We start from the raw sequence: 19477 nt of genomic DNA, 5'->3' as shown, positions 1-19477 counted from the left end.
CAACACTGTTATTTGTTTGAAACGTGTGAAGACCATATGGCAAGCCCAAACCTCGTGACAATCGAGAGTTGCATGAAGAGTCAATCCATCACATCACTTACGTTGAAACGGAAAGGCGTGAAATTGACAAGAACACAGATTGAATGATGAAATGAGTAGCTCTGAAACTATCCCAAATGCATGCAGGGTTGTAGGTAGAATCAACATGACTGAAAAACGGCAACATGTTTGTCCATGGTTTTTCTCTACAAAAGCGTAGAGTTATCACTTTCAACATCGTTGTCAGGATGGCCGAGCGGTCTAAGGCGCCTGACTCAAGGTATTGCATCAGACCTTCTCCCATAGTGGAGATACGGGTGTTCTGGTCCACGAATGTGGGCGTGGGTTCAAATCCCACTTCTGACAAACTTTTTTTCTCCTTCAAACATGGCCTTTCCTAAAGCATATTGCCTTGATTTGGATAATAGCAGACATGTGCGAGTCCTGGTATCATTTTGGAAGACTGGTACGTAAAAATGTGATTAATGGTACAAAGATGCAAATGAAACGATGTTCGTTCTTCATAAATTGGTGATTGATACAAAAAGTTGTCCCGAGAGCCGGATTTGAACCAGCGACCTAAGGATTGCCAATTACAGCCTTGCCACTACAGTCCTCCGCTCTACCAACTGAGCTATCACGGGTGCTGACATTAGAGTTCGTTTTAATAGCTAGGCTGATTTTCTCTCAAATCAATAGGACTTTCCTCGCTTGACTGCTCACCTACTTCCTCCTGGGCGACAGTGTGTTATGGGCAGCAACCTGCTTAATATTATTGAAGGTTCATTTCAACCTCACATACAAATATGTCTCCTTACACCAATCTGCAGTCGGACAAGTTGAAATATCCAGCGGTCAGTATGGTATCTTTTAACAGAGAGCCTAATCCTTAAAATCATGCTCCACCACGTGAAGACAACCTGAACGTGCAACACTGTTATTTGTTTGAAACGTGTGAAGACCATATGGCAAGCCCAAACCTCGTGACAATCGAGAGTTGCATGAAGAGTCAATCCATCACATCACTTACGTTGAAACGGAAAGGCGTGAAATTGACAAGAACACAGATTGAATGATGAAATGAGTAGCTCTGAAACTATCCCAAATGCATGCAGGGTTGTAGGTAGAATCAACATGACTGAAAAACGGCAACATGTTTGTCCATGGTTTGTCTCTACAAAAGCGTAGAGTTATCACTTTCAACATCGTTGTCAGGATGGCCGAGCGGTCTAAGGCGCCAGACTCAAGGTATTGCATCAGACCTTCTCCCATATTGGAGATACGGGTGTTCTGGTCCACGAATGTGGGCGTGGGTTCAAATCCCACTTCTGACACACTTTTTTTCTCCTTCAAACATGGCCTTTCCTAAAGCATATTGCCTTGATTTGGATAATAGCAGACATGTGCGAGTCCTGGTATCATTTTGGAAGACTGGTACGTAAAAATGTGATTAATGGTACAAAGATGCAAATGAAACGATGTTCGTTCTTCATAAATTGGTGATTGATACAAAAAGTTGTCCCGCGAGCCGGATTTGAACCAGCGACCTAAGGATTGCCAATTACAGCCTTGCCACTACAGTCCTCCGCTCTACCAACTGAGCTATCACGGGTGCTGACATTTGAGTTCGTTTTAATAGCTAGGCTGATTTTCTCTCAAATCAATAGGACTTTCCTCGCTTGACTGCTCACCTACTTCCTCCTGGGCGACAGTGTGTTATGGGCAGCAACCTGCTTAATATTATTGAAGGTTCATTTCAACCTCACATACAAATATGTCTCCTTACACCAATCTGCAGTCGGACAAGTTGAAATATCCAGCGGTCAGTATGGTATCTTTTAACAGAGAGCCTAATCCTTAAAATCTTGCTCCACCACGTGAAGACAACCTGAACGTGCAACACTGTTATTTGTTTGAAACGTGTGAAGACCATATGGCAAGCCCAAACCTCGTGACAATCGAGAGTTGCATGAAGAGTCAATCCATCACATCACTTACGTTGAAACGGAAAGGCGTGAAATTGACAAGAACACAGATTGAATGATGAAATGAGTAGCTCTGAAACTATCCCAAATGCATGCAGGGTTGTAGGTAGAATCAACATGACTGAAAAACGGCAACATGTTTGTCCATGGTTTGTCTCTACAAAAGCGTAGAGTTATCACTTTCAACATCGTTGTCAGGATGGCCGAGCGGTCTAAGGCGCCAGACTCAAGGTATTGCATCAGACCTTCTCCCATAGTGGAGATACGGGTGTTCTGGTCCACGAATGTGGGCGTGGGTTCAAATCCCACTTCTGACACACTTTTTTTTCTCCCTTCAAACATGGCCTTTCCTAAAGCATATTGCCTTCATTTGGATAATAGCAGACATGTGCGAGTCCTGGTATCATTTTGGAAGACTGGTACGTAAAAATGTGATTAATGGTACAAAGATGCAAATGAAACGATGTTCGTTCTTCATAAATTGGTGATTGATACAAAAAGTTGTCCCGCGAGCCGGATTTGAACCAGCGACCTAAGGATTGCCAATTACAGCCTTGCCACTACAGTCCTCCGCTCTACCAACTGAGCTATCACGGGTGCTGACATTTGAGTTCGTTTTAATAGCTAGGCTGATTTTCTCTCAAATCAATAGGACTTTCCTCGCTTGACTGCTCACCTACTTCCTCCTGGGCGACAGTGTGTTATGGGCAGCAACCTGCTTAATATTATTGAAGGTTCATTTCAACCTCACATACAAATATGTCTCCTTACACCAATCTCCAGTCGGACAAGTTGAAATATCCAGCGGTCAGTATGGTATCTTTTAACAGAGAGCCTAATCCTTAAAATCATGCTCCACCACGTGAAGACAACCTGAACGTGCAACACTGTTATTTGTTTGAAACGTGTGAAGACCATATGGCAAGCCCAAACCTCGTGACAATCGAGAGTTGCATGAAGAGTCAATCCATCACATCACTTACGTTGAAACGGAAAGGCGTGAAATTGACAAGAACACAGATTGAATGATGAAATGAGTAGCTCTGAAACTATCCCAAATGCATGCAGGGTTGTAGGTAGAATCAACATGACTGAAAAACGGCAACATGTTTGTCCATGGTTTGTCTCTACAAAAGCGTAGAGTTATCACTTTCAACATCGTTGTCAGGATGGCCGAGCGGTCTAAGGCGCCTGACTCAAGGTATTGCATCAGACCTTCTCCCATAGTGGAGATACGGGTGTTCTGGTCCACGAATGTGGGCGTGGGTTCAAATCCCACTTCTGACACACTTTTTTTTCTCCCTTCAAACATGGCCTTTCCTAAAGCATATTGCCTTCATTTGGATAATAGCAGACATGTGCGAGTCCTGGTATCATTTTGGAAGACTGGTACGTAAAAATGTGATTAATGGTACAAAGATGCAAATGAAACGATGTTCGTTCTTCATAAATTGGTGATTGATACAAAAAGTTGTCCCGCGAGCCGGATTTGAACCAGCGACCTAAGGATTGCCAATTACAGCCTTGCCACTACAGTCCTCCGCTCTACCAACTGAGCTATCACGGGTGCTGACATTTGAGTTCGTTTTAATAGCTAGGCTGATTTTCTCTCAAATCAATAGGACTTTCCTCGCTTGACTGCTCACCTACTTCCTCCTGGGCGACAGTGTGTTATGGGCAGCAACCTGCTTAATATTATTGAAGGTTCATTTCAACCTCACATACAAATATGTCTCCTTACACCAATCTCCAGTCGGACAAGTTGAAATATCCAGCGGTCAGTATGGTATCTTTTAACAGAGAGCCTAATCCTTAAAATCATGCTCCACCACGTGAAGACAACCTGAACGTGCAACACTGTTATTTGTTTGAAACGTGTGAAGACCATATGGCAAGCCCAAACCTCGTGACAATCGAGAGTTGCATGAAGAGTCAATCCATCACATCACTTACGTTGAAACGGAAAGGCGTGAAATTGACAAGAACACAGATTGAATGATGAAATGAGTAGCTCTGAAACTATCCCAAATGCATGCAGGGTTGTAGGTAGAATCAACATGACTGAAAAACGGCAACATGTTTGTCCATGGTTTGTCTCTACAAAAGCGTAGAGTTATCACTTTCAACATCGTTGTCAGGATGGCCGAGCGGTCTAAGGCGCCTGACTCAAGGTATTGCATCAGACCTTCTCCCATAGTGGAGATACGGGTGTTCTGGTCCACGAATGTGGGCGTGGGTTCAAATCCCACTTCTGACACACTTTTTTTTCTCCCTTCAAACATGGCCTTTCCTAAAGCATATTGCCTTCATTTGGATAATAGCAGACATGTGCGAGTCCTGGTATCATTTTGGAAGACTGGTACGTAAAAATGTGATTAATGGTACAAAGATGCAAATGAAACGATGTTCGTTCTTCATAAATTGGTGATTGATACAAAAAGTTGTCCCGCGAGCCGGATTTGAACCAGCGACCTAAGGATTGCCAATTACAGCCTTGCCACTACAGTCCTCCGCTCTACCAACTGAGCTATCACGGGTGCTGACATTTGAGTTCGTTTTAATAGCTAGGCTGATTTTCTCTCAAATCAATAGGACTTTCCTCGCTTGACTGCTCACCTACTTCCTCCTGGGCGACAGTGTGTTATGGGCAGCAACCTGCTTAATATTATTGAAGGTTCATTTCAACCTCACATACAAATATGTCTCCTTACACCAATCTGCAGTCGGACAAGTTGAAATATCCAGCGGTCAGTATGGTATCTTTTAACAGAGAGCCTAATCCTTAAAATCATGCTCCACCACGTGAAGACAACCTGAACGTGCAACACTGTTATTTGTTTGAAACGTGTGAAGACCATATGGCAAGCCCAAACCTCGTGACAATCGAGAGTTGCATGAAGAGTCAATCCATCACATCACTTACGTTGAAACGGAAAGGCGTGAAATTGACAAGAACACAGATTGAATGATGAAATGAGTAGCTCTGAAACTATCCCAAATGCATGCAGGGTTGTAGGTAGAATCAACATGACTGAAAAACGGCAACATGTTTGTCCATGGTTTTTCTCTACAAAAGCGTAGAGTTATCACTTTCAACATCGTTGTCAGGATGGCCGAGCGGTCTAAGGCGCCTGACTCAAGGTATTGCATCAGACCTTCTCCCATAGTGGAGATACGGGTGTTCTGGTCCACGAATGTGGGCGTGGGTTCAAATCCCACTTCTGACAAACTTTTTTTCTCCTTCAAACATGGCCTTTCCTAAAGCATATTGCCTTCATTTGGATAATAGCAGACATGTGCGAGTCCTGGTATCATTTTGGAAGACTGGTACGTAAAAATGTGATTAATGGTACAAAGATGCAAATGAAACGATGTTCGTTCTTCATAAATTGGTGATTGATACAAAAAGTTGTCCCGAGAGCCGGATTTGAACCAGCGACCTAAGGATTGCCAATTACAGCCTTGCCACTACAGTCCTCCGCTCTACCAACTGAGCTATCACGGGTGCTGACATTAGAGTTCGTTTTAATAGCTAGGCTGATTTTCTCTCAAATCAATAGGACTTTCCTCGCTTGACTGCTCACCTACTTCCTCCTGGGCGACAGTGTGTTATGGGCAGCAACCTGCTTAATATTATTGAAGGTTCATTTCAACCTCACATACAAATATGTCTCCTTACACCAATCTGCAGTCGGACAAGTTGAAATATCCAGCGGTCAGTATGGTATCTTTTAACAGAGAGCCTAATCCTTAAAATCATGCTCCACCACGTGAAGACAACCTGAACGTGCAACACTGTTATTTGTTTGAAACGTGTGAAGACCATATGGCAAGCCCAAACCTCGTGACAATCGAGAGTTGCATGAAGAGTCAATCCATCACATCACTTACGTTGAAACGGAAAGGCGTGAAATTGACAAGAACACAGATTGAATGATGAAATGAGTAGCTCTGAAACTATCCCAAATGCATGCAGGGTTGTAGGTAGAATCAACATGACTGAAAAACGGCAACATGTTTGTCCATGGTTTGTCTCTACAAAAGCGTAGAGTTATCACTTTCAACATCGTTGTCAGGATGGCCGAGCGGTCTAAGGCGCCAGACTCAAGGTATTGCATCAGACCTTCTCCCATATTGGAGATACGGGTGTTCTGGTCCACGAATGTGGGCGTGGGTTCAAATCCCACTTCTGACACACTTTTTTTCTCCTTCAAACATGGCCTTTCCTAAAGCATATTGCCTTGATTTGGATAATAGCAGACATGTGCGAGTCCTGGTATCATTTTGGAAGACTGGTACGTAAAAATGTGATTAATGGTACAAAGATGCAAATGAAACGATGTTCGTTCTTCATAAATTGGTGATTGATACAAAAAGTTGTCCCGAGAGCCGGATTTGAACCAGCGACCTAAGGATTGCCAATTACAGCCTTGCCACTACAGTCCTCCGCTCTACCAACTGAGCTATCACGGGTGCTGACATTAGAGTTCGTTTTAATAGCTAGGCTGATTTTCTCTCAAATCAATAGGACTTTCCTCGCTTGACTGCTCACCTACTTCCTCCTGGGCGACAGTGTGTTATGGGCAGCAACCTGCTTAATATTATTGAAGGTTCATTTTAATCTCACATACAAATATGTCTCCTTACACCAATCTCCAGTCGGACAAGTTGAAATATCCAGCGGTCAGTATGGTATCTTTTAACAGAGAGCCTAATCCTTAAAATCATGCTCCACCACGTGAAGACAACCTGAACGTGCAACACTGTTATTTGTTTGAAACGTGTGAAGACCATATGGCAAGCCCAAACCTCGTGACAATCGAGAGTTGCATGAAAAGTCAATCCATCACATCACTTACGTTGAAACGGAAAGGCGTGAAATTGACAAGAACACAGATTGAATGATGAAATGAGTAGCTCTGAAACTATCCCAAATGCATGCAGGGTTGTAGGTAGAATCAACATGACTGAAAAACGGCAACATGTTTGTCCATGGTTTGTCTCTACAAAAGCGTAGAGTTATCACTTTCAACATCGTTGTCAGGATGGCCGAGCGGTCTAAGGCGCCTGACTCAAGGTATTGCATCAGACCTTCTCCCATAGTGGAGATACGGGTGTTCTGGTCCACGAATGTGGGCGTGGGTTCAAATCCCACTTCTGACACACTTTTTTTTCTCCCTTCAAACATGGCCTTTCCTAAAGCATATTGCCTTGATTTGGATAATAGCAGACATGTGCGAGTCCTGGTATCATTTTGGAAGACTGGTACGTAAAAATGTGATTAATGGTACAAAGATGCAAATGAAACGATGTTCGTTCTTCATAAATTGGTGATTGATACAAAAAGTTGTCCCGCGAGCCGGATTTGAACCAGCGACCTAAGAATTGCCAATTACAGCCTTACCACTACAGTCCTCCGCTCTACCAACTGAGCTATCACGGGTGCTGACATTAGAGTTCGTTTTAATAGCTAGGCTGATTTTCTCTCAAATCAATAGGACTTTCCTCGCTTGACTGCTCACCTACTTCCTCCTGGGCGACAGTGTGTTATGGGCAGCAACCTGCTTAATATTATTGAAGGTTCATTTCAGCCTCACATACAAATATGTCTCCTTACACCAATCTCCAGTCGGACAAGTTGAAATATCCAGCGGTCAGTATGGTATCTTTTAACAGAGAGCCTAATCCTTAAAATCATGCTCCACCACGTGAAGACAACCTAAACGTGCAACACTGTTATTTGTTTGAAACGTGTGAAGACCATATGGCAAGCCCAAACCTCGTGACAATCGAGAGTTGCATGAAGAGTCAATCCATCACATCACTTACGTTGAAACGGAAAGGCGTGAAATTGACAAGAACACAGATTGAATGATGAAATGAGTAGCTCTGAAACTATCCCAAATGCATGCAGGGTTGTAGGTAGAATCAACATGACTGAAAAACGGCAACATGTTTGTCCATGGTTTGTCTCTACAAAAGCGTAGAGTTATCACTTTCAACATCGTTGTCAGGATGGCCGAGCGGTCTAAGGCGCCAGACTCAAGGTATTGCATCAGACCTTCTCCCATAGTGGAGATACGGGTGTTCTGGTCCACGAATGTGGGCGTGGGTTCAAATCCCACTTCTGACACACTTTTTTTTCTCCCTTCAAACATGGCCTTTCCTAAAGCATATTGCCTTCATTTGGATAATAGCAGACATGTGCGAGTCCTGGTATCATTTTGGAAGACTGGTACGTAAAAATGTGATTAATGGTACAAAGATGCAAATGAAACGATGTTCGTTCTTCATAAATTGGTGATTGATACAAAAAGTTGTCCCGCGAGCCGGATTTGAACCAGCGACCTAAGGATTGCCAATTACAGCCTTGCCACTACAGTCCTCCGCTCTACCAACTGAGCTATCACGGGTGCTGACATTAGAGTTCGTTTTAATAGCTAGGCTGATTTTCTCTCAAATCAATAGGACTTTCCTCGCTTGACTGCTCACCTACTTCCTCCTGGGCGACAGTGTGTTATGGGCAGCAACCTGCTTAATATTATTGAAGGTTCATTTTAATCTCACATACAAATATGTCTCCTTACACCAATCTCCAGTCGGACAAGTTGAAATGTCCAGCGGTCAGTATGGTATCTTTTAACAGAGAGCCTAATCCTTAAAATCATGCTCCACCACGTGAAGACAACCTGAACGTGCAACACTGTTATTTGTTTGAAACGTGTGAAGACCATATGGCAAGCCCAAACCTCGTGACAATCGAGAGTTGCATGAAAAGTCAATCCATCACATCACTTACGTTGAAACGGAAAGGCGTGAAATTGACAAGAACACAGATTGAATGATGAAATGAGTAGCTCTGAAACTATCCCAAATGCATGCAGGGTTGTAGGTAGAATCAACATGACTGAAAAACGGCAACATGTTTGTCCATGGTTTGTCTCTACAAAAGCGTAGAGTTATCACTTTCAACATCGTTGTCAGGATGGCCGAGCGGTCTAAGGCGCCAGACTCAAGGTATTGCATCAGACCTTCTCCCATAGTGGAGATACGGGTGTTCTGGTCCACGAATGTGGGCGTGGGTTCAAATCCCACTTCTGGCAGACTTTATTTTCTCCCTTCAAACATGGCCTTTCCTAAAGCATATTGCCTTCATTTGGATAATAGCAGACATGTGCGAGTCCTGGTATCATTTTGGAAGACTGGTACGTAAAAATGTGATTAATGGTACAAAGATGCAAATGAAACGATGTTCGTTCTTCATAAATTGGTGATTGATACAAAAAGTAGTCCCGCGAGCCGGATTTGAACCAGCGACCTAAGGATTGCCAATTTCAGCCTTGCCACTACAGTCCTCCGCTCTACCAACTGAGCTATCACGGGTGCTACCAGTCCGTTTTAATAGCTAGGCTGATTTTCTCTCAAATCAATAGGACTTTCCTCGCTTGACTGCTCACCTACTTCCTCCTGGGCGACAGTGTGTTATGGGCAGCAACCTGCTTAATATTATTGAAGGTTCATTTCAACCTCACATACAAATATGTCTCCTTACACCAATCTCCAGTCGGACAAGTTGAAATATCCAGCGGTCAGTATGGTATCTTTTAACAGAGAGCCTAATCCTTAAAATCATGCTCCACCACGTGAAGACAACCTGAACGTGCAACACTGTTATTTGTTTGAAACGTGTGAAGACCATATGGCAAGCCCAAACCTCGTGACAATCGAGAGTTGCATGAAGAGTCAATCCATCACATCACTTACGTTGAAACGGAAAGGCGTGAAATTGACAAGAACACAGATTGAATGATGAAATGAGTAGCTCTGAAACTATCCCAAATGCATGCAGGGTTGTAGGTAGAATCAACATGACTGAAAAACGGCAACATGTTTGTCCATGGTTTGTCTCTACAAAAGCGTAGAGTTATCACTTTCAACATCGTTGTCAGGATGGCCGAGCGGTCTAAGGCGCCAGACTCAAGGTATTGCATCAGACCTTCTCCCATAGTGGAGATACGGGTGTTCTGGTCCACGAATGTGGGCGTGGGTTCAAATCCCACTTCTGGCAGACTTTATTTTCTCCCTTCAAACATGGCCTTTCCTAAAGCATATTGCCTTCATTTGGATAATAGCAGACATGTGCGAGTCCTGGTATCATTTTGGAAGACTGGTACGTAAAAATGTGATTAATGGTACAAAGATGCAAATGAAACGATGTTCGTTCTTCATAAATTGGTGATTGATACAAAAAGTTGTCCCGCGAGCCGGATTTGAACCAGCGACCTAAGGATTGCCAATTTCAGCCTTGCCACTACAGTCCTCCGCTCTACCAACTGAGCTATCACGGGTGCTGACATTTGAGTTCGTTTTAATAGCTAGGCTGATTTTCTCTCAAATCAATAGGACTTTCCTCGCTTGACTGCTCACCTACTTCCTCCTGGGCGACAGTGTGTTATGGGCAGCAACCTGCTTAATATTATTGAAGGTTCATTTCAACCTCACATACAAATATGTCTCCTTACACCAATCTCCAGTCGGACAAGTTGAAATATCCAGCGGTCAGTATGGTATCTTTTAACAGAGAGCCTAATCCTTAAAATCATGCTCCACCACGTGAAGACAACCTGAACGTGCAACACTGTTATTTGTTTGAAACGTGTGAAGACCATATGGCAAGCCCAAACCTCGTGACAATCGAGAGTTGCATGAAGAGTCAATCCATCACATCACTTACGTTGAAACGGAAAGGCGTGAAATTGACAAGAACACAGATTGAATGATGAAATGAGTAGCTCTGAAACTATCCCAAATGCATGCAGGGTTGTAGGTAGAATCAACATGACTGAAAAACGGCAACATGTTTGTCCATGGTTTGTCTCTACAAAAGCGTAGAGTTATCACTTTCAACATCGTTGTCAGGATGGCCGAGCGGTCTAAGGCGCCAGACTCAAGGTATTGCATCAGACCTTCTCCCATAGTGGAGATACGGGTGTTCTGGTCCACGAATGTGGGCGTGGGTTCAAATCCCACTTCTGACACACTTTTTTTCTCCCTTCAAACATGGCCTTTCCTAAAGCATATTGCCTTCATTTGGATAATAGCAGACATGTGCGAGTCCTGGTATCATTTTGGAAGACTGGTACGTAAAAATGTGATTAATGGTACAAAGATGCAAATGAAACGATGTTCGTTCTTCATAAATTGGTGATTGATACAAAAAGTAGTCCCGCGAGCCGGATTTGAACCAGCGACCTAAGGATTGCCAATTTCAGCCTTGCCACTACAGTCCTCCGCTCTACCAACTGAGCTATCACGGGTGCTACCAGTCCGTTTTAATAGCTAGGCTGATTTTCTCTCAAATCAATAGGACTTTCCTCGCTTGACTGCTCACCTACTTCCTCCTGGGCGACAGTGTGTTATGGGCAGCAACCTGCTTAATATTATTGAAGGTTCATTTCAACCTCACATACAAATATGTCTCCTTACACCAATCTCCAGTCGGACAAGTTGAAATATCCAGCGGTCAGTATGGTATCTTTTAACAGAGAGCCTAATCCTTAAAATCATGCTCCACCACGTGAAGACAACCTGAACGTGCAACACTGTTATTTGTTTGAAACGTGTGAAGACCATATGGCAAGCCCAAACCTCGTGACAATCGAGAGTTTCATGAAGAGTCAATCCATCACATCACTTACGTTGAAACGGAAAGGCGTGAAATTGACAAGAACACAGATTGAATGATGAAATGAGTAGCTCTGAAACTATCCCAAATGCATGCAGGGTTGTAGGTAGAATCAACATGACTGAAAAACGGCAACATGTTTGTCCATGGTTTGTCTCTACAAAAGCGTAGAGTTATCACTTTCAACATCGTTGTCAGGATGGCCGAGCGGTCTAAGGCGCCAGACTCAAGGTATTGCATCAGACCTTCTCCCATAGTGGAGATACGGGTGTTCTGGTCCACGAATGTGGGCGTGGGTTCAAATCCCACTTCTGGCAGACTTTATTTTCTCCCTTCAAACATGGCCTTTCCTAAAGCATATTGCCTTCATTTGGATAATAGCAGACATGTGCGAGTCCTGGTATCATTTTGGAAGACTGGTACGTAAAAATGTGATTAATGGTACAAAGATGCAAATGAAACGATGTTCGTTCTTCATAAATTGGTGATTGATACAAAAAGTTGTCCCGCGAGCCGGATTTGAACCAGCGACCTAAGGATTGCCAATTTCAGCCTTGCCACTACAGTCCTCCGCTCTACCAACTGAGCTATCACGGGTGCTGACATTTGAGTTCGTTTTAATAGCTAGGCTGATTTTCTCTCAAATCAATAGGACTTTCCTCGCTTGACTGCTCACCTACTTCCTCCTGGGCGACAGTGTGTTATGGGCAGCAACCTGCTTAATATTATTGAAGGTTCATTTCAACCTCACATACAAATATGTCTCCTTACACCAATCTCCAGTCGGACAAGTTGAAATATCCAGCGGTCAGTATGGTATCTTTTAACAGAGAGCCTAATCCTTAAAATCATGCTCCACCACGTGAAGACAACCTGAACGTGCAACACTGTTATTTGTTTGAAACGTGTGAAGACCATATGGCAAGCCCAAACCTCGTGACAATCGAGAGTTGCATGAAGAGTCAATCCATCACATCACTTACGTTGAAACGGAAAGGCGTGAAATTGACAAGAACACAGATTGAATGATGAAATGAGTAGCTCTGAAACTATCCCAAATGCATGCAGGGTTGTAGGTAGAATCAACATGACTGAAAAACGGCAACATGTTTGTCCATGGTTTGTCTCTACAAAAGCGTAGAGTTATCACTTTCAACATCGTTGTCAGGATGGCCGAGCGGTCTAAGGCGCCAGACTCAAGGTATTGCATCAGACCTTCTCCCATAGTGGAGATACGGGTGTTCTGGTCCACGAATGTGGGCGTGGGTTCAAATCCCACTTCTGACACACTTTTTTTCTCCCTTCAAACATGGCCTTTCCTAAAGCATATTGCCTTCATTTGGATAATAGCAGACATGTGCGAGTCCTGGTATCATTTTGGAAGACTGGTACGTAAAAATGTGATTAATGGTACAAAGATGCAAATGAAACGATGTTCGTTCTTCATAAATTGGTGATTGATACAAAAAGTAGTCCCGCGAGCCGGATTTGAACCAGCGACCTAAGGATTGCCAATTTCAGCCTTGCCACTACAGTCCTCCGCTCTACCAACTGAGCTATCACGGGTGCTACCAGTCCGTTTTAATAGCTAGGCTGATTTTCTCTCAAATCAATAGGACTTTCCTCGCTTGACTGCTCACCTACTTCCTCCTGGGCGACAGTGTGTTATGGGCAGCAACCTGCTTAATATTATTGAAGGTTCATTTCAACCTCACATACAAATATGTCTCCTTACACCAATCTCCAGTCGGACAAGTTGAAATATCCAGCGGTCAGTATGGTATCTTTTAACAGAGAGCCTAATCCTTAAAATCATGCTCCACCACGTGAAGACAACCTGAACGTGCAACACTGTTATTTGTTTGAAACGTGTGAAGACCATATGGCAAGCCCAAACCTCGTGACAATCGAGAGTTGCATGAAGAGTCAATCCATCACATCACTTACGTTGAAACGGAAAGGCGTGAAATTGACAAGAACACAGATTGAATGATGAAATGAGTAGCTCTGAAACTATCCCAAATAAATGCAGGGTTGTAGGTAGAATCAACATGACTGAAAAACGGCAACATGTTTGTCCATGGTTTGTCTCTACAAAAGCGTAGAGTTATCACTTTCAACATCGTTGTCAGGATGGCCGAGCGGTCTAAGGCGCCAGACTCAAGGTATTGCATCAGACCTTCTCCCATAGTGGAGATACGGGTGTTCTGGTCCACGAATGTGGGCGTGGGTTCAAATCCCACTTCTGGCAGACTTTATTTTCTCCCTTCAAACATGGCCTTTCCTAAAGCATATTGCCTTCATTTGGATAATAGCAGACATGTGCGAGTCCTGGTATCATTTTGGAAGACTGGTACGTAAAAATGTGATTAATGGTACAAAGATGCAAATGAAACGATGTTCGTTCTTCATAAATTGGTGATTGATACAAAAAGTTGTCCCGCGAGCCGGATTTGAACCAGCGACCTAAGGATTGCCAATTTCAGCCTTGCCACTACAGTCCTCCGCTCTACCAACTGAGCTATCACGGGTGCTGAAATTTGAGTTCGTTTTCATAGCTAGGCTGATTTTCTCTCAAATCAATAGGACTTTCCTCGCTTGACTGCTCACCTACTTCCTCCTGGGCGACAGTGTGTTATGGGCAGCAACCTGCTTAATATTATTGAAGGTTCATTTCAACCTCACATACAAATATGTCTCCTTACACCAATCTCCAGTCGGACAAGTTGAAATATCCAGCGGTCAGTATGGTATCTTTTAACAGAGAGCCTAATCCTTAAAATCATGCTCCACCACGTGAAGACAACCTGAACGTGCAACACTGTTATTTGTTTGAAACGTGTGAAGACCATATGGCAAGCCCAAACCTCGTGACAATCGAGAGTTGCATGAAGAGTCAATCCATCACATCACTTACGTTGAAACGGAAAGGCGTGAAATTGACAAGAACACAGATTGAATGATGAAATGAGTAGCTCTGAAACTATCCCAAATGCATGCAGGGTTGTAGGTAGAATCAACATGACTGAAAAACGGCAACATGTTTGTCCATGGTTTGTCTCTACAAAAGCGTAGAGTTATCACTTTCAACATCGTTGTCAGGATGGCCGAGCGGTCTAAGGCGCCAGACTCAAGGTATTGCATCAGACCTTCTCCCATAGTGGAGATACGGGTGTTCTGGTCCACGAATGTGGGCGTGGGTTCAAATCCCACTTCTGACACACTTTTTTTCTCCCTTCAAACATGGCCTTTCCTAAAGCATATTGCCTTCATTTGGATAATAGCAGACATGTGCGAGTCCTGGTATCATTTTGGAAGACTGGTACGTAAAAATGTGATTAATGGTACAAACATGCAAATGAAACGATGTTCGTTCTTCATAAATTGGTGATTGATACAAAAAGTAGTCCCGCGAGCCGGATTTGAACCAGCGACCTAAGGATTGCCAATTTCAGCCTTGCCACTACAGTCCTCCGCTCTACCAACTGAGCTATCACGGGTGCTACCAGTCCGTTTTAATAGCTAGGCTGATTTTCTCTCAAATCAATAGGACTTTCCTCGCTTGACTGCTCACCTACTTCCTCCTGGGCGACAGTGTGTTATGGGCAGCAACCTGCTTAATATTATTGAAGGTTCATTTCAACCTCACATACAAATATGTCTCCTTACACCAATCTCCAGTCGGACAAGTTGAAATATCCAGCGGTCAGTATGGTATCTTTTAACAGAGAGCCTAATCCTTAAAATCATGCTCCACCACGTGAAGACAACCTGAACGTGCAACACTGTTATTTGTTTGAAACGTGTGAAGACCATATGGCAAGCCCAAACCTCGTGACAATCGAGAGTTGCATGAAGAGTCAATCCATCACATCACTTACGTTGAAACGGAAAGGCGTGAAATTGACAAGAACACAGATTGAATGATGAAATGAGTAGCTCTGAAACTATCCCAAATGCATGCAGGGTTGTAGGTAGAATCAACATGACTGAAAAACGGCAACATGTTTGTCCATGGTTTGTCTCTACAAAAGCGTAGAGTTATCACTTTCAACATCGTTGTCAGGATGGCCGAGCGGTCTAAGGCGCCAGACTCAAGGTATTGCATCAGACCTTCTCCCATAGTGGAGATACGGGTGTTCTGGTCCACGAATGTGGGCGTGGGTTCAAATCCCACTTCTGACACACTTTTTTTCTCCCTTCAAACATGGCCTTTCCTAAAGCATATTGCCTTCATTTGGATAATAGCAGACATGTGCGAGTCCTGGTATCATTTTGGAAGACTGGTACGTAAAAATGTGATTAATGGTACAAAGATGCAAATGAAACGATGTTCGTTCTTCATAAATTGGTGATTGATACAAAAAGTAGTCCCGCGAGCCGGATTTGAACCAGCGACCTAAGGATTGCCAATTTCAGCCTTGCCACTACAGTCCTCCGCTCTACCAACTGAGCTATCACGGGTGCTACCAGTCCGTTTTAATAGCTAGGCTGATTTTCTCTCAAATCAATAGGACTTTCCTCGCTTGACTGCTCACCTACTTCCTCCTGGGCGACAGTGTGTTATGGGCAGCAACCTGCTTAATATTATTGAAGGTTCATTTCAACCTCACATACAAATATGTCTCCTTACACCAATCTCCAGTCGGACAAGTTGAAATATCCAGCGGTCAGTATGGTATCTTTTAACAGAGAGCCTAATCCTTAAAATCATGCTCCACCACGTGAAGACAACCTGAACGTGCAACACTGTTATTTGTTTGAAACGTGTGAAGACCATATGGCAAGCCCAAACCTCGTGACAATCGAGAGTTGCATGAAGAGTCAATCCATCACATCACTTACGTTGAAACGGAAAGGCGTGAAATTGACAAGAACACAGATTGAATGATGAAATGAGTAGCTCTGAAACTATCCCAAATGCATGCAGGGTTGTAGGTAGAATCAACATGACTGAAAAACGGCAACATGTTTGTCCATGGTTTGTCTCTACAAAAGCGTAGAGTTATCACTTTCAACATCGTTGTCAGGATGGCCGAGCGGTCTAAGGCGCCAGACTCAAGGTATTGCATCAGACCTTCTCCCATAGTGGAGATACGGGTGTTCTGGTCCACGAATGTGGGCGTGGGTTCAAATCCCACTTCTGGCACACTTTATTTTCTCCCTTCAAACATGGCCTTTCCTAAAGCATATTGCCTTCATTTGGATAATAGCAGACATGTGCGAGTCCTGGTATCATTTTGGAAGACTGGTACGTAAAAATGTGATTAATGGTACAAAGATGCAAATGAAACGATGTTCGTTCTTCATAAATTGGTGATTGATACAAAAAGTTGTCCCGCGAGCCGGATTTGAACCAGCGACCTAAGGATTGCCAATTTCAGCCTTGCCACTACAGTCCTCCGCTCTACCAACTGAGCTATCACGGGTGCTGACATTTGAGTTCGTTTTAATAGCTAGGCTGATTTTCTCTCAAATCAATAGGACTTTCCTCGCTTGACTGCTCACCTACTTCCTCCTGGGCGACAGTGTGTTATGGGCAGCAACCTGCTTAATATTATTGAAGGTTCATTTCAACCTCACATACAAATATGTCTCCTTACACCAATCTCCAGTCGGACAAGTTGAAATATCCAGCGGTCAGTATGGTATCTTTTAACAGAGAGCCTAATCCTTAAAATCATGCTCCACCACGTGAAGACAACCTGAACGTGCAACACTGTTATTTGTTTGAAACGTGTGAAGACCATATGGCAAGCCCAAACCTCGTGACAATCGAGAGTTGCATGAAGAGTCAATCCATCACATCACTTACGTTGAAACGGAAAGGCGTGAAATTGACAAGAACACAGATTGAATGATGAAATGAGTAGCTCTGAAACTATCCCAAATGCATGCAGGGTTGTAGGTAGAATCAACATGACTGAAAAACGGCAACATGTTTGTCCATGGTTTGTCTCTACAAAAGCGTAGAGTTATCACTTTCAACATCGTTGTCAGGATGGCCGAGCGGTCTAAGGCGCCAGACTCAAGGTATTGCATCAGACCTTCTCCCATAGTGGAGATACGGGTGTTCTGGTCCACGAATGTGGGCGTGGGTTCAAATCCCACTTCTGGCAGACTTTATTTTCTCCCTTCAAACATGGCCTTTCCTAAAGCATATTGCCTTCATTTGGATAATAGCAGACATGTGCGAGTCCTGGTATCATTTTGGAAGACTGGTACGTAAAAATGTGATTAATGGTACAAAGATGCAAATGAAACGATGTTCGTTCTTCATAAATTGGTGATTGATACAAAAAGTTGTCCCGCGAGCCGGATTTGAACCAGCGACCTAAGGATTGCCAATTTCAGCCTTGCCACTACAGTCCTCCGCTCTACCAACTGAGCTATCACGGGTGCTGACATTTGAGTTCGTTTTAATAGCTAGGCTGATTTTCTCTCAAATCAATAGGACTTTCCTCGCTTGACTGCTCACCTACTTCCTCCTGGGCGACAGTGTGTTATGGGCAGCAACCTGCTTAATATTATTGAAGGTTCATTTCAACCTCACATACAAATATGTCTCCTTACACCAATCTCCAGTCGGACAAGTTGAAATATCCAGCGGTCAGTATGGTATCTTTTAACAGAGAGCCTAATCCTTAAAATCATGCTCCACCACGTGAAGACAACCTGAACGTGCAACACTGTTATTTGTTTGAAACGTGTGAAGACCATATGGCAAGCCCAAACCTCGTGACAATCGAGAGTTGCATGAAGAGTCAATCCATCACATCACTTACGTTGAAACGGAAAGGCGTGAAATTGACAAGAACACAGATTGAATGATGAAATGAGTAGCTCTGAAACTATCCCAAATGCATGCAGGGTTGTAGGTAGAATCAACATGACTGAAAAACGGCAACATGTTTGTCCATGGTTTGTCTCTACAAAAGCGTAGAGTTATCACTTTCAACATCGTTGTCAGGATGGCCGAGCGGTCTAAGGCGCCAGACTCAAGGTATTGCATCAGACCTTCTCCCATAGTGGAGATACGGGTGTTCTGGTCCACGAATGTGGGCGTGGGTTCAAATCCCACTTCTGACACACTTTTTTTTCTCCCTTCAAACATGGCCTTTCCTAAAGCATATTGCCTTCATTTGGATAATAGCAGACATGTGCGAGTCCTGGTATCATTTTGGAAGACTGGTACGTAAAAATGTGATTAATGGTACAAAGATGCAAATGAAACGATGTTCGTTCTTCATAAATTGGTGATTGATACAAAAAGTTGTCCCGCGAGCCGGATTTGAACCAGCGACCTAAGGATTGCCAATTACAGCCTTGCCACTACAGTCCTCCGCTCTACCAACTGAGCTATCACGGGTGCTGACATTTGAGTTCGTTTTAATAGCTAGGCTGATTTTCTCTCAAATCAATAGGACTTTCCTCGCTTGACTGCTCACCTACTTCCTCCTGGGCGACAGTGTGTTATGGGCAGCAACCTGCTTAATATTATTGAAGGTTCATTTCAACCTCACATACAAATATGTCTCCTTACACCAATCTCCAGTCGGACAAGTTGAAATATCCAGCGGTCAGTATGGTATCTTTTAACAGAGAGCGTAATCCTTAAAATCATGCTCCACCACGTGAAGACAACCTGAACGTGCAACACTGTTATTTGTTTGAAACGTGTGAAGACCATATGGCAAGCCCAAACCTCGTGACAATCGAGAGTTGCATGAAGAGTCAATCCATCACATCACTTACGTTGAAACGGAAA

The 19477-nt window shown here is 43.5% G+C and overlaps 40 non-coding genes across 40 annotated transcripts; 20 read left to right on the top strand and 20 right to left on the bottom strand.

Annotated features, from left to right (window-relative positions):
- Nucleotides 1–281: 281 nt before the first annotated feature.
- On the top strand, nucleotides 282–405 carry Trnal-caa. Its single transcript has 2 exons — nucleotides 282–319; nucleotides 360–405. It is a non-coding gene; the product is annotated as a tRNA-Leu (tRNA).
- Nucleotides 406–590: 185 nt separating this feature from the next.
- Trnay-gua lies at nucleotides 591–683 on the bottom strand. The gene is made up of 2 exons: nucleotides 647–683; nucleotides 591–626 (listed from the first exon to the last, which is right to left on the bottom strand). It is a non-coding gene; the product is annotated as a tRNA-Tyr (tRNA).
- A 566-nt stretch (nucleotides 684–1249) lies between these two features.
- Nucleotides 1250–1373, top strand: Trnal-caa. The gene is made up of 2 exons: nucleotides 1250–1287; nucleotides 1328–1373. It is a non-coding gene; the product is annotated as a tRNA-Leu (tRNA).
- A 185-nt stretch (nucleotides 1374–1558) lies between these two features.
- Nucleotides 1559–1651, bottom strand: Trnay-gua. Its single transcript has 2 exons — nucleotides 1615–1651; nucleotides 1559–1594 (listed from the first exon to the last, which is right to left on the bottom strand). It is a non-coding gene; the product is annotated as a tRNA-Tyr (tRNA).
- A 566-nt stretch (nucleotides 1652–2217) lies between these two features.
- Trnal-caa lies at nucleotides 2218–2341 on the top strand. The gene is made up of 2 exons: nucleotides 2218–2255; nucleotides 2296–2341. It is a non-coding gene; the product is annotated as a tRNA-Leu (tRNA).
- A 187-nt stretch (nucleotides 2342–2528) lies between these two features.
- Nucleotides 2529–2621, bottom strand: Trnay-gua. The gene is made up of 2 exons: nucleotides 2585–2621; nucleotides 2529–2564 (listed from the first exon to the last, which is right to left on the bottom strand). It is a non-coding gene; the product is annotated as a tRNA-Tyr (tRNA).
- A 566-nt stretch (nucleotides 2622–3187) lies between these two features.
- Nucleotides 3188–3311, top strand: Trnal-caa. Its single transcript has 2 exons — nucleotides 3188–3225; nucleotides 3266–3311. It is a non-coding gene; the product is annotated as a tRNA-Leu (tRNA).
- A 187-nt stretch (nucleotides 3312–3498) lies between these two features.
- Nucleotides 3499–3591, bottom strand: Trnay-gua. Its single transcript has 2 exons — nucleotides 3555–3591; nucleotides 3499–3534 (listed from the first exon to the last, which is right to left on the bottom strand). It is a non-coding gene; the product is annotated as a tRNA-Tyr (tRNA).
- A 566-nt stretch (nucleotides 3592–4157) lies between these two features.
- Nucleotides 4158–4281, top strand: Trnal-caa. Its single transcript has 2 exons — nucleotides 4158–4195; nucleotides 4236–4281. It is a non-coding gene; the product is annotated as a tRNA-Leu (tRNA).
- A 187-nt stretch (nucleotides 4282–4468) lies between these two features.
- Trnay-gua lies at nucleotides 4469–4561 on the bottom strand. The gene is made up of 2 exons: nucleotides 4525–4561; nucleotides 4469–4504 (listed from the first exon to the last, which is right to left on the bottom strand). It is a non-coding gene; the product is annotated as a tRNA-Tyr (tRNA).
- Nucleotides 4562–5127: 566 nt separating this feature from the next.
- On the top strand, nucleotides 5128–5251 carry Trnal-caa. Its single transcript has 2 exons — nucleotides 5128–5165; nucleotides 5206–5251. It is a non-coding gene; the product is annotated as a tRNA-Leu (tRNA).
- Nucleotides 5252–5436: 185 nt separating this feature from the next.
- Nucleotides 5437–5529, bottom strand: Trnay-gua. Its single transcript has 2 exons — nucleotides 5493–5529; nucleotides 5437–5472 (listed from the first exon to the last, which is right to left on the bottom strand). It is a non-coding gene; the product is annotated as a tRNA-Tyr (tRNA).
- A 566-nt stretch (nucleotides 5530–6095) lies between these two features.
- Trnal-caa lies at nucleotides 6096–6219 on the top strand. The gene is made up of 2 exons: nucleotides 6096–6133; nucleotides 6174–6219. It is a non-coding gene; the product is annotated as a tRNA-Leu (tRNA).
- A 185-nt stretch (nucleotides 6220–6404) lies between these two features.
- Nucleotides 6405–6497, bottom strand: Trnay-gua. Its single transcript has 2 exons — nucleotides 6461–6497; nucleotides 6405–6440 (listed from the first exon to the last, which is right to left on the bottom strand). It is a non-coding gene; the product is annotated as a tRNA-Tyr (tRNA).
- Nucleotides 6498–7063: 566 nt separating this feature from the next.
- Nucleotides 7064–7187, top strand: Trnal-caa. Its single transcript has 2 exons — nucleotides 7064–7101; nucleotides 7142–7187. It is a non-coding gene; the product is annotated as a tRNA-Leu (tRNA).
- Nucleotides 7188–7374: 187 nt separating this feature from the next.
- Trnay-gua lies at nucleotides 7375–7467 on the bottom strand. The gene is made up of 2 exons: nucleotides 7431–7467; nucleotides 7375–7410 (listed from the first exon to the last, which is right to left on the bottom strand). It is a non-coding gene; the product is annotated as a tRNA-Tyr (tRNA).
- Nucleotides 7468–8033: 566 nt separating this feature from the next.
- Nucleotides 8034–8157, top strand: Trnal-caa. Its single transcript has 2 exons — nucleotides 8034–8071; nucleotides 8112–8157. It is a non-coding gene; the product is annotated as a tRNA-Leu (tRNA).
- A 187-nt stretch (nucleotides 8158–8344) lies between these two features.
- Trnay-gua lies at nucleotides 8345–8437 on the bottom strand. Its single transcript has 2 exons — nucleotides 8401–8437; nucleotides 8345–8380 (listed from the first exon to the last, which is right to left on the bottom strand). It is a non-coding gene; the product is annotated as a tRNA-Tyr (tRNA).
- Nucleotides 8438–9003: 566 nt separating this feature from the next.
- Nucleotides 9004–9127, top strand: Trnal-caa. Its single transcript has 2 exons — nucleotides 9004–9041; nucleotides 9082–9127. It is a non-coding gene; the product is annotated as a tRNA-Leu (tRNA).
- A 187-nt stretch (nucleotides 9128–9314) lies between these two features.
- Trnay-gua lies at nucleotides 9315–9407 on the bottom strand. Its single transcript has 2 exons — nucleotides 9371–9407; nucleotides 9315–9350 (listed from the first exon to the last, which is right to left on the bottom strand). It is a non-coding gene; the product is annotated as a tRNA-Tyr (tRNA).
- A 561-nt stretch (nucleotides 9408–9968) lies between these two features.
- Nucleotides 9969–10092, top strand: Trnal-caa. The gene is made up of 2 exons: nucleotides 9969–10006; nucleotides 10047–10092. It is a non-coding gene; the product is annotated as a tRNA-Leu (tRNA).
- Nucleotides 10093–10279: 187 nt separating this feature from the next.
- On the bottom strand, nucleotides 10280–10372 carry Trnay-gua. The gene is made up of 2 exons: nucleotides 10336–10372; nucleotides 10280–10315 (listed from the first exon to the last, which is right to left on the bottom strand). It is a non-coding gene; the product is annotated as a tRNA-Tyr (tRNA).
- A 566-nt stretch (nucleotides 10373–10938) lies between these two features.
- Nucleotides 10939–11062, top strand: Trnal-caa. Its single transcript has 2 exons — nucleotides 10939–10976; nucleotides 11017–11062. It is a non-coding gene; the product is annotated as a tRNA-Leu (tRNA).
- Nucleotides 11063–11248: 186 nt separating this feature from the next.
- Trnay-gua lies at nucleotides 11249–11341 on the bottom strand. Its single transcript has 2 exons — nucleotides 11305–11341; nucleotides 11249–11284 (listed from the first exon to the last, which is right to left on the bottom strand). It is a non-coding gene; the product is annotated as a tRNA-Tyr (tRNA).
- Nucleotides 11342–11902: 561 nt separating this feature from the next.
- On the top strand, nucleotides 11903–12026 carry Trnal-caa. Its single transcript has 2 exons — nucleotides 11903–11940; nucleotides 11981–12026. It is a non-coding gene; the product is annotated as a tRNA-Leu (tRNA).
- Nucleotides 12027–12213: 187 nt separating this feature from the next.
- Trnay-gua lies at nucleotides 12214–12306 on the bottom strand. The gene is made up of 2 exons: nucleotides 12270–12306; nucleotides 12214–12249 (listed from the first exon to the last, which is right to left on the bottom strand). It is a non-coding gene; the product is annotated as a tRNA-Tyr (tRNA).
- Nucleotides 12307–12872: 566 nt separating this feature from the next.
- Trnal-caa lies at nucleotides 12873–12996 on the top strand. The gene is made up of 2 exons: nucleotides 12873–12910; nucleotides 12951–12996. It is a non-coding gene; the product is annotated as a tRNA-Leu (tRNA).
- Nucleotides 12997–13182: 186 nt separating this feature from the next.
- Trnay-gua lies at nucleotides 13183–13275 on the bottom strand. The gene is made up of 2 exons: nucleotides 13239–13275; nucleotides 13183–13218 (listed from the first exon to the last, which is right to left on the bottom strand). It is a non-coding gene; the product is annotated as a tRNA-Tyr (tRNA).
- Nucleotides 13276–13836: 561 nt separating this feature from the next.
- Trnal-caa lies at nucleotides 13837–13960 on the top strand. Its single transcript has 2 exons — nucleotides 13837–13874; nucleotides 13915–13960. It is a non-coding gene; the product is annotated as a tRNA-Leu (tRNA).
- Nucleotides 13961–14147: 187 nt separating this feature from the next.
- On the bottom strand, nucleotides 14148–14240 carry Trnay-gua. Its single transcript has 2 exons — nucleotides 14204–14240; nucleotides 14148–14183 (listed from the first exon to the last, which is right to left on the bottom strand). It is a non-coding gene; the product is annotated as a tRNA-Tyr (tRNA).
- Nucleotides 14241–14806: 566 nt separating this feature from the next.
- On the top strand, nucleotides 14807–14930 carry Trnal-caa. The gene is made up of 2 exons: nucleotides 14807–14844; nucleotides 14885–14930. It is a non-coding gene; the product is annotated as a tRNA-Leu (tRNA).
- Nucleotides 14931–15116: 186 nt separating this feature from the next.
- Nucleotides 15117–15209, bottom strand: Trnay-gua. The gene is made up of 2 exons: nucleotides 15173–15209; nucleotides 15117–15152 (listed from the first exon to the last, which is right to left on the bottom strand). It is a non-coding gene; the product is annotated as a tRNA-Tyr (tRNA).
- A 561-nt stretch (nucleotides 15210–15770) lies between these two features.
- Nucleotides 15771–15894, top strand: Trnal-caa. The gene is made up of 2 exons: nucleotides 15771–15808; nucleotides 15849–15894. It is a non-coding gene; the product is annotated as a tRNA-Leu (tRNA).
- A 186-nt stretch (nucleotides 15895–16080) lies between these two features.
- Trnay-gua lies at nucleotides 16081–16173 on the bottom strand. The gene is made up of 2 exons: nucleotides 16137–16173; nucleotides 16081–16116 (listed from the first exon to the last, which is right to left on the bottom strand). It is a non-coding gene; the product is annotated as a tRNA-Tyr (tRNA).
- Nucleotides 16174–16734: 561 nt separating this feature from the next.
- On the top strand, nucleotides 16735–16858 carry Trnal-caa. The gene is made up of 2 exons: nucleotides 16735–16772; nucleotides 16813–16858. It is a non-coding gene; the product is annotated as a tRNA-Leu (tRNA).
- A 187-nt stretch (nucleotides 16859–17045) lies between these two features.
- On the bottom strand, nucleotides 17046–17138 carry Trnay-gua. The gene is made up of 2 exons: nucleotides 17102–17138; nucleotides 17046–17081 (listed from the first exon to the last, which is right to left on the bottom strand). It is a non-coding gene; the product is annotated as a tRNA-Tyr (tRNA).
- A 566-nt stretch (nucleotides 17139–17704) lies between these two features.
- Trnal-caa lies at nucleotides 17705–17828 on the top strand. Its single transcript has 2 exons — nucleotides 17705–17742; nucleotides 17783–17828. It is a non-coding gene; the product is annotated as a tRNA-Leu (tRNA).
- Nucleotides 17829–18015: 187 nt separating this feature from the next.
- On the bottom strand, nucleotides 18016–18108 carry Trnay-gua. The gene is made up of 2 exons: nucleotides 18072–18108; nucleotides 18016–18051 (listed from the first exon to the last, which is right to left on the bottom strand). It is a non-coding gene; the product is annotated as a tRNA-Tyr (tRNA).
- A 566-nt stretch (nucleotides 18109–18674) lies between these two features.
- On the top strand, nucleotides 18675–18798 carry Trnal-caa. The gene is made up of 2 exons: nucleotides 18675–18712; nucleotides 18753–18798. It is a non-coding gene; the product is annotated as a tRNA-Leu (tRNA).
- Nucleotides 18799–18985: 187 nt separating this feature from the next.
- Nucleotides 18986–19078, bottom strand: Trnay-gua. The gene is made up of 2 exons: nucleotides 19042–19078; nucleotides 18986–19021 (listed from the first exon to the last, which is right to left on the bottom strand). It is a non-coding gene; the product is annotated as a tRNA-Tyr (tRNA).
- Between the last annotated feature and the right edge of the window lie 399 nt (nucleotides 19079–19477).

The sequence above is a fragment of the Haliotis rufescens genome, unplaced genomic scaffold (assembly GCF_023055435.1).
Source record: "Haliotis rufescens isolate VD_foot unplaced genomic scaffold, xgHalRufe1.0.p SCAF_2, whole genome shotgun sequence".
NCBI lineage: Eukaryota > Metazoa > Mollusca > Gastropoda > Lepetellida > Haliotidae > Haliotis > Haliotis rufescens.
The sequence above is the reverse complement of the archived record's forward strand: the minus strand, read 5'-3'. Positions and strand labels throughout refer to the sequence as shown.